The sequence below is a fragment of the Pseudorca crassidens genome, chromosome 4 (genome assembly GCF_039906515.1).
Source record: "Pseudorca crassidens isolate mPseCra1 chromosome 4, mPseCra1.hap1, whole genome shotgun sequence".
In the NCBI taxonomy this organism is placed as follows: Eukaryota; Metazoa; Chordata; class Mammalia; order Artiodactyla; family Delphinidae; genus Pseudorca; species Pseudorca crassidens.
This window is the reverse complement of record NC_090299.1, coordinates 20,493,540-20,505,577: the sequence shown is the minus strand read 5'-3', so window position 1 is coordinate 20,505,577 and position 12,038 is coordinate 20,493,540.

Sequence of the window (12,038 nt, the reverse complement as noted above, 5' to 3'; positions counted from 1 at the left end):
GGAGGAACACTCCCAAACTCATTCTACGAGGCCACCATCACCTTGATTCCAAAACCAGACAAGGATGTCACAAAGAAAGAAAACTACAGGCCAATATCACTGATGAACATAGATGCAAAAATCCTCAACAAAATACTAGCAAACAGAATCCAACAGCACATTAAAAGGATCATACACCATGATCAAGTGGGGTTTATTCCAAGTATGCAAGGATTCTTCAATATATGCAAATCAATCAAAATGATACACCATATTAACAAACTGAAGGAGAAAAAACCATATGATCATCTCCATAGATGCACAGAAAGCTTTCGACAAAATTCAACCCCATTTATGATAAAAACCCTGCAGAAAGTAGGCATAGAGGGAACTTTCCCCAACATAATAAAGGCCATATATGACAAACCAACAGCCAACATCGTCCTCAATGGTGAAAAACTGAAAGCATTTCCACTAAGATCAGGAACAAGACAAGGTTGCCCACTCTCACCACTCATTCAACATAGTTTTGGAAGTTTTAGGCACAGCAATCAGAGAAGAAAGGGAAATAAAAGGAATCCAAATCAGAAAAGAAGTAAAGCTGTCACTGTTTGCAGATGACATGATACTACACATAGAGAATCCTAAAGATGCTACCAAAAAACTACTAGAGCTAATCAACGAATTTGGTAAAGGAGCAGGATACAAAATTAATGCACAGAAATCTCTGGCATTCCTATACACTAATGATGAAAAATCTGGAAGTGAAATCAAGAAAACGCTCCCATTTACCATTGCAACAAAAAGAATAAAATATCTAGGAGTAAACCTACCTAAGGAGACAAAAGACCTGTATGCAGAAAATTATAAGACACTGATGAAAGAAATTAAAGATGATACAAATAGATGGAGAGATATACCATGTTCTTGGATTGGAAGAATCAATATTGTGAAAATGACTCTACTACCCAAAGCAATCTACAGATTCAATGCAATCCCTATCAAACTACCACTGGCATTTTTCACAGAACTAGAACAAAAAATTTCACAATTTGTATGGAAACACAAAAGACCATGAATAGCCAAAGCAACCTTGAGAAAGAAAAATGGAGCTGGAGGAATCAGGCTCCCTGACTTCAGACTATACTACAAAGCTACAGTAATCAAGACAGTATGGTACTGGCACAAAAAGAGAAAGATAAATCAATGGGACAGGATAGAAAGCCCAGAGATAAACCCCCGCACATATGGTCACCTTATCTTTGATAAAGAAGGCAGGAATGTACAGTGAAGAAAGGGCAGCCTCTTCAATAAGTGGTGCTGGGAAAATTGGACAGCTACATGTAAGAGAATGAAATTAGAACACTCCCTTACACCATACACAAAAATAAGCTCAAAATGGATTAAAGACCTAAATGTAAGGCCAGAAACTATCAAACTCTTAGAGGAAAACATAGGCAGAACACTGCATGACATAAATCACAGCAAGATCATTTTTGACCCACCTCCTAGAGAAATGGAAATAAAAACAAAAATAAACAAATGGGACCTAATGAAACTTCAAAGCTTTTGCACAGCAAAGGAAACCATAAACAAGACCAAAAGACAACCCTCAGAGTGGGAGAAAATATTTGCAAATGAAGCAACTGACAAAGGATTAATCTCCAAAATTTACAAGCAGCTCATGCAGCTCAATAACAAAAAAAACAAACAACCCAATCCAAAAATGGGCAGAAGACCTAAATAGACATTTCTCCAAAGAAGATATACAGACTGCCAACAAACACATGAAAGAATGCTCAACTTCATTAATCATTAGAGAAATGCAAATCAAAACTACAATGAGATATCATCTCACACCAGTCAGAATGACCATCACCAAAAAATCTAGAAACAATAAATGCTGGAGAGGGTGTGGAGAAAAGGGAACACTCTTGCACTGCTGGTGGGAATGTGAATTGGTACAGCCACTATGGAGAACAGTATGGAGGTTCCTTAAAAAACTACAAATAGAACTACCATATGACCCAGCAATCCCACTACTGGGCATATACCCTGAGAAAACCATAATTCAAAAAGAGTCATGTACCAAAATGTTCATTGCAGCTCTATTTACAATAGCCAAGAGATGGAAACAACCTAAGTGCCCATCATCGGATGAATGGATAAAGAAGATGTGGCACATATATACAATGGAATATTACTCAGCCATAAAAAGAAACGAAATTGAGCTATTTGTAATGAGGTGGATAGACCTAGAGTCTGTCATACAGAGTGAAGTAAGTCAGAAAGAGAAAGACAAATACCATATGCTAACACAAATATATGGAATTTAAGAAAAAAAATGTCATGAAGAACCTAGGGGTAACACAGGAATAAAGACACAGACCTACTAGAGAATGGACTTGAGGCTATGGGGAGGGGGAAGGGTAAGCTGTGACAAAGCGAGAGAGAGGCATGGACATATATACACTACCAAACGTAAGGTAGGTAGCCAGTGGGAAGCAGCCACATAGCACAGGGAGATCAGCTTGGTGCTTTGTGACCACCTAGAGGGGTGGGATAGGGAGGGTGGGAGGGAGGGAGGCACAAGAGGGAAGAGATATGGGAACATTTGTATATGTATAACTGATTCACTTAGTTATAAAGCAGAAACTAACACACCATTGTAAAGCAATTATACTCCAATAAAGATGTAAAAAAAAAAAGAAAAAGATGGGCTTTCCTGGTGGCACAGTGGTTGAGAGTCCGCCTGCCGATGCAGGGGACGCAGGTTCGTGCCCAGTCCGGGAAGATCCCACATGCCGCGGAGCGGCTGGGCCCATGAGCCATGGCCGCTGGGCCTGGGCCTGTGCTCCGCAACGGGAGAGGCCACAACAGTGAGAGGCCCGCGTACCGCAAAAAAAAGAAAAAAAAAAAAAAAAGAAATAGTCTGCCAGCATCTCGGCTTGAAATACCAACTCCCTGTTTACCAGATATCTTGGATTTATTTATTTATTTACCTATTTATCTTTTTTCTTTTTTTTTTTTTATTGTTTGGCCATGCCACGCGGCATGCAGGATCTTAGTTCCCTGACCAGGGGCCGAACCTGTGCCCCCTTCAGTGGAAGCGCGGAGGCTAACCACTGGACAGCCAGGGAATTCCCCAGATGTCTTGGATTTAGATTCACTTTATTCCTGTCTTGCCTCTTCCCATGTCACTGGCGCTCTCCATAGTTTAGACCCTCGAAGCTCCACATCTATTATAATATTTATATAACATCCTTACTTTAGCTTTTTTTTTTTGCTTGAATGTACTGTAGACGTCACTGTTAAATTAATATTCCTTACATATTTTCTTGACACTCCTTTTCTCTAATAATTTGAGTAAGTCCATATACCACCTGGATATTTCAAATCCTTTTCCTGAAATCAAAAGGCTGTCCACAATATGGTTCCATCCTACCCTTCCAACCTTAACTCCCTCTATTCTTTTAGAATCCCCTATTCAATTAATTCCACTTATTCTCTCTTCTCTCAGACATTGTGACTGCTGGCTCAATGTTGTGCTTACATTTTTTCCATTGTCTGAAATGTCCTCTTTATTATTTTCTTCTCATTTAACTTCTACCACCCTTCACAGTCCAATCTGTGTTTCTGCTTTTCCATGAAACCATTTCTGATCATCATAGTTGGAAGTGATCTCTCCTGCTTTATATAGCCATGGTTTGTTTTGTTTATTCCTTCGTTTGGCACTTAACAATCATTGTCTTACATTGTTAGGTGTGTGTGTGTGCCTGTGCATGAGCATGTGTGTGTGTGTGTGTGTTTCTCTGTCATATTTACCTAATACTATTTTAAGGTCTTTGAAGGCAGATACTATGTCTTACATATTATATCCTTATTTATCTAGCATCTTACCATAAAGATAGTGCCACAGTCCAGAGTGAGGCAGGTCATGCATTACACAGTCTAAGGGGCTTCAGTCACATCATAGTTAGTGTGAATGGCTCCATCTGGAGCTGTGCAGTGCACCACTGGCATGGTCATAAATGCCGACCTGCTTGCACATAATATGGCATCGACTTAATATTTACCCATGATTTCTACCTCTTGTGTCATTTCTCTAATGTTTTATAACAAAAAGTTCTCAATAGTTCACTACCCCCAATCTACAGGGATGAGAACACAATGCTATATTTCTAAGCATATAGAACACTTTGTAGCAAGTACTCTTTCTTTCCAAATTCCCTCTCCTCTCTTTCATTGGTAAATGCTGTCAAAGCAAGTTAGCCCTATTGGCACCCAGGGTCAGACTAGGAATCTTATACCAAGGACCAGGCTCTCTTTGAACTTGACCTTGGAAAAATTAGAAACTTTGTTCTCAACGTAGATCTGTCTCTACTTTTAGCCTTACACTATTTGGTAATGTCAAAAGACAGGACAAATTTCAATCAATACTTCACACTATCCTCTAACATCACTATGTACAACAATGAAAACTTTAACATTACTAGGAGAAAATATAGAATAACTCTACGATCCTGGAGTGAAGAAATCCTTCATAAAGAATAATTTTTAATGCAAAAAATCAATACAATGGAGTACATTTGTTTAAAATTTCTGAACAATTCAAGAAATCATTACAAAATTAAAAGATAAACTATGGGCTAAGAAAAATATTTGCAATATGCATAACAGACAATATGTCAGTAAGAAAAAAGACAAATACCTGAAAGAAAAATGGACAAAAATGAAAAAGTAATTAATAGGAGTAATAGGCCATTAACAGGATGGCTACCTTCTTTAGTAATCAGGGAAAAAGAAATTGAAGCTACAGTGAGATAACACTTTTTGTCTCATCAGTTAGGCAAAAACCTAAAAGCTGAGCACAGCCCCCAAAGTTGGTGAGGTATGGGGAAATGGGTGCTCTCATACTCTGTTTGTACAAAGAAAAACTGGGAGATCCACTTTGGGGAGAAATTGAGCAGTATCTATTAAACCTAAAAATGTACATACTCTTACCCAGCAGTTCTACTTATGGGTTCACCCTCTGACTGAAACACTAGCACATATGCTCAAGGAGAATTGTAACAGAATGTTGTCACAATATTCATCGCAATTGTAATTATAAATTCAAACATGATATAGTCACAGAGCTGTTAAACTAGATCTGTGGGTCTCAAGATAGGTAGATCTCAAATACATAATGTTGAGTGATAAAAAGTGACTTATACAATTATTTGTACACTATTATGTGAAAAATAACAAAACATACCAAACCATGCTATACATTTTTATGGGTACATATATGTGAGCAAAATATTTTAAAGTTCTGAAAAAATACACATTAAATTCATAAAATTGTTTATCTCAGCAGAGAGAAGAAATAGACCAGAATTAGAGATGGTTTTCCAAAGGCACTTAAATGTTAACCACAATATTCTAGTTTTTTACAAAGAGAATGGATTTTTGCATTACTTATTTAAATTTTGAAAGTAAAAATAAAGGAAAAAGAGAATAGATTTTGGAGCCAGAAAGATTAGGCTTTAGCTTTTAGCTTCTGGTTCCACGTTGAAAAAATATTTAACGTCTGAAAATCAGTTTCCTCTTTTACTACAAAGATAAACTATATATAGATGTAGATATGTAGATAAATATGAGAAAATAGAAAGAGAGAGACTATTGAATGAGTTAATGTGTGTAACACACAGAGCACTCTGTCTGTTTATAATAGGTGCTCAAAAAATGCCAGTTTCCTTTCCCTCCATTCAATGAAAAACAGAGCATGTGTAATGGTGCTTAAGCCTTTTATGAGGGTGCACCTAAGTCGTGGGCCTACAGTCTATCTTCAATGTATCTGAGAAACACTTGACCACGAGGATGGGAAAGAGCCCAAATCCTAAATTCAGACATGATTCATTAACCTGTATGTAGTCTTGACTTCTCTTTAAAACTCATCTGACAGTTTTAAAACATATTCTTCACTCAAAGGAACTGAAACATTATTACACTAATTACCTTAGAAAACTAGAGGAAAGAGCCAAAAAAGTCTTTGAAAAAACATTTTTTTTTGCCTCTTTGACAAATATTTCTAAGCACAGTAAAATTAAATATCCCATTGTAAAAAGATAAAGTGCACCCAGTTGGGATATTACTTTCTGAATAATCCTGTAGATAGTCCCAGTTTGAGCACCAAACCGTAACTCACTCTTGGAGGTTTGTTAGAATCGTAACTGCCAGAGTACGGTTTTATGAAGGACAGAAGGACCTCAGACTGAACTTACCCAATTAAACAGATTACATTTAACTGTGAATTCGGGCCAGAGCCATGCATTATTGTTTTACTACAGAATAAACATAAATTTACCGATGCGGTGAAGCTTGCAGCTGGTGAAAGCCCTTTCCCCAATTTTCCCAATGGAAACGTTTATTTATTTAACTCCGATTATAAAGTTAAAAAGGAATCAAATGCATCTAAGGCAGAAAAATGAAGAAAGAAAACATCTGTAACCTAGAGATAAACATTTGGGACTAAATTGTTTCTCAGTTATTTGGGAACTATTTTAATTTGAGTTAGATGCAAAGTACTTGAGGTGCCTAAATTCACGGAGCAATAAAATATACCTTACAAAACAATGTCCCAGCGTACAAGTTGCAATGAAGATAATTTGTCTAAAAAAGTATTTGGCCTTAAGAACTGTATGTCAAATATAATTATTGATGTAAGGTGAAATTTTTTGTTTTAAGCTGACCCATATATTTTTCTTACAATAAATAAAACTAGTCAAAAGAATGAGAATAAATTAATATTTGTAAAATCTTTAACAATTTGGGGTTTGCAGGACAGAAGTGCTGTTTATAAAGACTAAGTGTTATTCTTTTACCTTAAGCTTGATGAGTCCTTGATTTAAAAATTAGTCCTTTTCCTTACACAACGACTTGAGGTATCATCAAGTCATTAACACTTTATCCTGTGATAACCTGTATATATCTGAAAACATAAGGCACCATCATTCTGCAGTAATTGCTGCGTGATCCAAATGGCTTGTAGGAAATTCTTGCAAGGACAGTACACTAAATATAAAATTTGTACATTGACATTGCAAGAACTCAAAGCATATGCAATTAAAATGGCTGTTAATGAGTATTTGCACAATGTAAAACTTCCTTTAATATTTCTCCCTTTAGAGATGTACAGGGATAAATAGATATAACCCCCTTCGAGAACTGCTTGCCTCTTGGGAATACTGGAAGTTACAAACATTCTGTGTCAAAAACATATGGCCTTAAGAACTATGGTTCACTTTCTCGTGCTGGTTTTCTTGGCATTCTAATGCCCAGAAAGACACGGTATCAGCTAGAATAGACTGACATTTTTGAACCAACGTGTACTAATTTGGGGCTTTGCATGGGGGCCTCTCTCTTGTGCACATACATATGTAAGCACACATGCATTCACTCAAATAACCAGGTTTGAGGAATCAGAAGCAGGCAGAACATTAGAGTAGTTCCCAGATGCTGTTATAATCAAATCTGAATTACCCATTGGCAACTACCTCCTGCCAGGGAAAAGAGTAATGAATCTTGACAGATGGGACACCTGGGCCCCGAATCAAAGCAAATTTCCTTACCCAGCAAGGGTATGTTGCTATCCGTACAGCATGACCCTCCTTCCCCAGGCTCTGACTCTTAGTAGCGTGGTCTTTGCCACAATTCCAGTTTTATTTGCTACTAAACCTCCATTGGAGCCCTATTGAGCAATCAACTGATCCCCCACTTTTTCCAAACATAGCCAGTGTGTCCTGCCTCCACCTAGGATGTTCCTACCATCTCCAACTGAAATGTCCTCTTTTCACCACTCTGCCTACCAACTTGCCTACCATCCCTCAAACCTAAAAATTAAAACAAAACACAGACAAAACCACACACACACATTCTACATCCTCTTTGATGCCTTCCTTGATCTTCCCGGAAAAAAAGGATCTTTGTCTGATCTGACTATCAAATACACTCATCTATATTGTCTATTTTACTTATGGTCTTTCTGGACTTTGGTTACAGGTACTCTTTCTCTGAACACGGTAAGCCATTGAGAAAAGAGGACCAGGAATAGGTATCTTATGGAATGGATCTGTCTTATGGAAATTCTACCTTACGCGTGCTGCAAAGTTCTCGTTATAACTCAGTTTCCTCAGTTGCAGAACAAGGGAATTGGGCCAGTTAATCTTTTTTTCTTTGCACCCCTGCCACTCCACGCAGCATGTGGGATCTTAGCTCCCATCCAGGGATTGAACCTGCACCCGCGGCAGTGAAAGCGCAGTCCTAGCCACTGGACCGCCAGCAAATTCCCAGTTAATCTTTAAGATACCTTCGAACTCTAAAAATTATTAACTCTAGCATGTTACTGGAATTCATAACACTTTTATTTCTTGATTTCTTATTTTTCACTCATTGTGTTAGTTTCCTAGGGCTGCCGTAACAAAATGTCACAATTTTCTGCTACCTTTGACGTCTGACAGTTGGCCGTAATCACCTGTCTCAAAAGAATATCATGAGAACGATACAATAAGAAAGACTTTAAAGCACATTGGGGGACCATTTATCAGGCCCTACCAATAAATAGGAGCTAAACTGTTCTCATTTCAAAGACATATTAACTCTTTCAAGCCATAATAATGTGACTAGTAATATGGATCGTGATATTAAGCCTAACTCTAATGAATGAAAAAATCCCTTTGAAAATCTGATCCTCTATGAACAACAAGTGTCAAATTATATTGCATTTCTTTCTCCTGTCTGATAACCCCCTTTTAATCTCTTGGAATTTGTAAAATGCAATATCTTCGTGAAGCTAATCTGGTGATGAATATTTGAGAATGGATTTAAACCAAATATGAAGTACATTTCTCATGTAATAAATGTAACATTGATGGATTTTTAATAAACTTATTGTCAGAATACTGTGGTTTCTGTCTTTCAATTCTTTCCTGAATCATTCAAGCCCATCTCTAAGCTTGTGGATTTAATAAATCCACGTTACGTTCTGAACCTAGAGAAACCTAGCCAAGACTCATGCTGGTGTCTGCCAGTGTTCCTATAGCCCTCAACCTTTGTAATGATGCAGGCGAATTTTGATGTCAAATTCAGGAAGTGGTGTGAAACTCTTGCTGAAGCCTGGACAGATTGTCAGTGTTTTCTTAGGAAGAAAATATGCATTCTGAATCATACAGTCAGATTCTGAAAATAAAGTTCCCCAGGAATTCTAAGGTGCCAGAGAAACTAGATGAAACCAGTAAAAGAAGTTGATGGATTCCACCAGCAGGGAGTGCGGGTCCAGTGCCTCAGGGTTGCTCTTTCCTTGAGTTCCACCTCCTCCAACCCCACACATCCTGCCCCATTCCCCACTCCTACTCTTTACTTTTGCAGAGAAAACTTAAGAGGTGCTTCCTTGCCAAACTCCACACAAGTGGAGTCTGTCCTCTCAGCTGGTTGTCCAAGGTGCCCATATTCCTTCAGGCTGTCTTTATTAAATCATTCAGCTTGGATTCAAAGAAATTCATAAAAAGTAAAATATATACTCTCACATGCACAAATATACAACTCAGCATTTCAGCTTTACTAACTAGGTAAATACATATTGATTTTTCTGGAATGGTGTAAAATTCAGCCATTATTTGAAAACTAAATGTGCAAAAATGTATAAACTTTTGTTCATACAGTTTCATTTCCAATAAATATATTTTATGACAAAACTAGATTTTATAAAGTACAGCACCAATGAAAGGTATCAACTAGACTTTTAAAAATCACTGTGGAGGCCTGTTTTCAAGTTCATAGTTAATGGCATACTTAACTTGCGGAAGACAATTTTGAGGCTGATTTTCTTCACTAATTAAAATATTGTAATATGTATAATGTGTAACCATTTAAAATTCACCTCCATTCTGCACTGGCAAAGAGATGACATAAAACTGATTGCCAATTCTAATAATTACATGTAAAGCTACTAATAACTTTTTTGCTTTCCTTTCTCTATTTGTTGTTACTAAAAGTGTTACAACACAAAATTGCAGCCTCGCCTCCTAGAAAAAACACAAAAGTCAACTATGACCATTCAGCTAGAGAAATTGCACATCTCTAGATGAAGTAGTGCACTGTAGAGGTTAAGTTTTTATAGATATGTGTTGTTCTATATTTACTTCAATAAAATAAATATTGCTTGGTAATGTAAAAAAGCAGTAGTTAAGGGGCTTCCCTGGTGGCGCGGTGGTTGGGAGTCTGCCTGCCGATGCGGGGGACGTGGGTTCGTGCCCCGGTCCGGGAGGATCCTGCGTGCCGTGGAGCAGCTGGGCCCGTGGGCCGTGGCCGCTGAGCCTGCGCGTCCGGAGCCTGTGCTCCGCAACGGGAGAGGCCACGGCAGTGAGAGGCCCACATACCGGAAAAAAAAAAAAAAAAAAAAGCAGTAGTTAAGTTTTTTGTTATGCTTGGTTCTACGGTGAGCAAGTGTGAATAATCTTTTAGAAGTAAGTCATTCATTAAGTTAGATCATTTAAACCAGACTCACACAAGAATTTATCACTTTTTAAAATGAAATTCTCCCTCATTTTCCCTCCAATCAATAGGAAGCAATTTTGGTAAATACAGTATTTAACTGAATGGGTTTGCATGTAAACATCACCCCAGGGTTACTCTTATGGCTCACATCACAGAGTACCAATCTAGGTTATTTCCCCTAGAAAGCACAGGTCTTCTAGAACTGTTCATTGCTTTCACATGCGATGATATTCAACAAACTTCCCAGAACCTGAGGAAAATAGAGTTTCCACACATTGGAGTTTAAGAATGTTGGGGAAAATGAACTGCAAAGGTGAACTCATCTGTTACATCAATCTCTTTATTCAATAAATGATAAACACCCATTCGATCCATCCTTCTTCAATTAAACTATTTCAAACAATAATTATAAATACTAAATATGAATAACCTCTAAGGGATTCATGCATTAGTATGGTTGGAGGCATAGCCCTTCTATAATTGGTTCTAAGCCACCATTTTCTCCTGTTTTCCTTAGATGTATCTTCTCATAGTCAGTGAGTCTTCAATCTTTTCTTCTTCTTCTTTTTTTTTTTTTTATGCAGTACGTGGGCCTCTCACTGCTGTGGCCTCTCCCGTAGCGGAGCACAGGCTCCGGACGCGCAGGCTCAGCAGCCATGGCCCACGGGCCCAGCCGCTCCGCGGCATGTGGGATCTTCCCGGACCGGGGCACGCCCTGCATTGGCAGGCGGACTCTCAACCACTGCGCCACCAGGGAAGCCCTCAATCTTTTCTTCTTGTTTCGCTCATCTAAATCCACCAATCTGGAACATGCTTTCCGTTTCTCTTTCCCAGTCCAAACCTTGAAGTCTTCCTTGATTCGTAAGACCACATTGCCTTCTTTCTGTACAAGTAGTTTTAATATTTAAACAGCTGCTGAGATGTGAACATGGTATCACTACTCTAGTTCTCCTGCAGACAATCTATTTCCATGAACAAATAATATTCTGATTACAAGTATTTTTATATTTATATAGATGTTGTACAATCTTTCAGAATTAAAGAACATTATAAAGATTTCTGAAAACCAGCTCATTCTAACCTAAAATTTCCTAATTTAATTAGTTTCTGACCCTACTGTCTGCAAAGTCAGAGACTGGTTTATTGGTACAACATGATATTTATGTATGACATTTATTAATAGTTAAGAAAATTATCAAAAGGAACTCTTATCCCCCTTAAATACAGGCATATCTCTTTTTATTGTGCTTCACTTACTGCACTTTGCCAATAGTGCATTTCTTACAAATTGAAGGTTGTGGCAGCCCTGCCTCAAGTGTCTTTTGGGCATATGCGTCATTTCTCCAGTAGCATTTGATCACTTCCTTTCTCTGTGTCATATTTTGGTAAGTCTCACAATATTTCAAATTGTTAATTATTATATTTGTTATGGTGATCTATGATCAGTGATTTTTGATGCTACTATTGCAAAATGATTATGACTTGCTGAAGGCTCAGACAATGGTTAGTACTATTTAGCAATA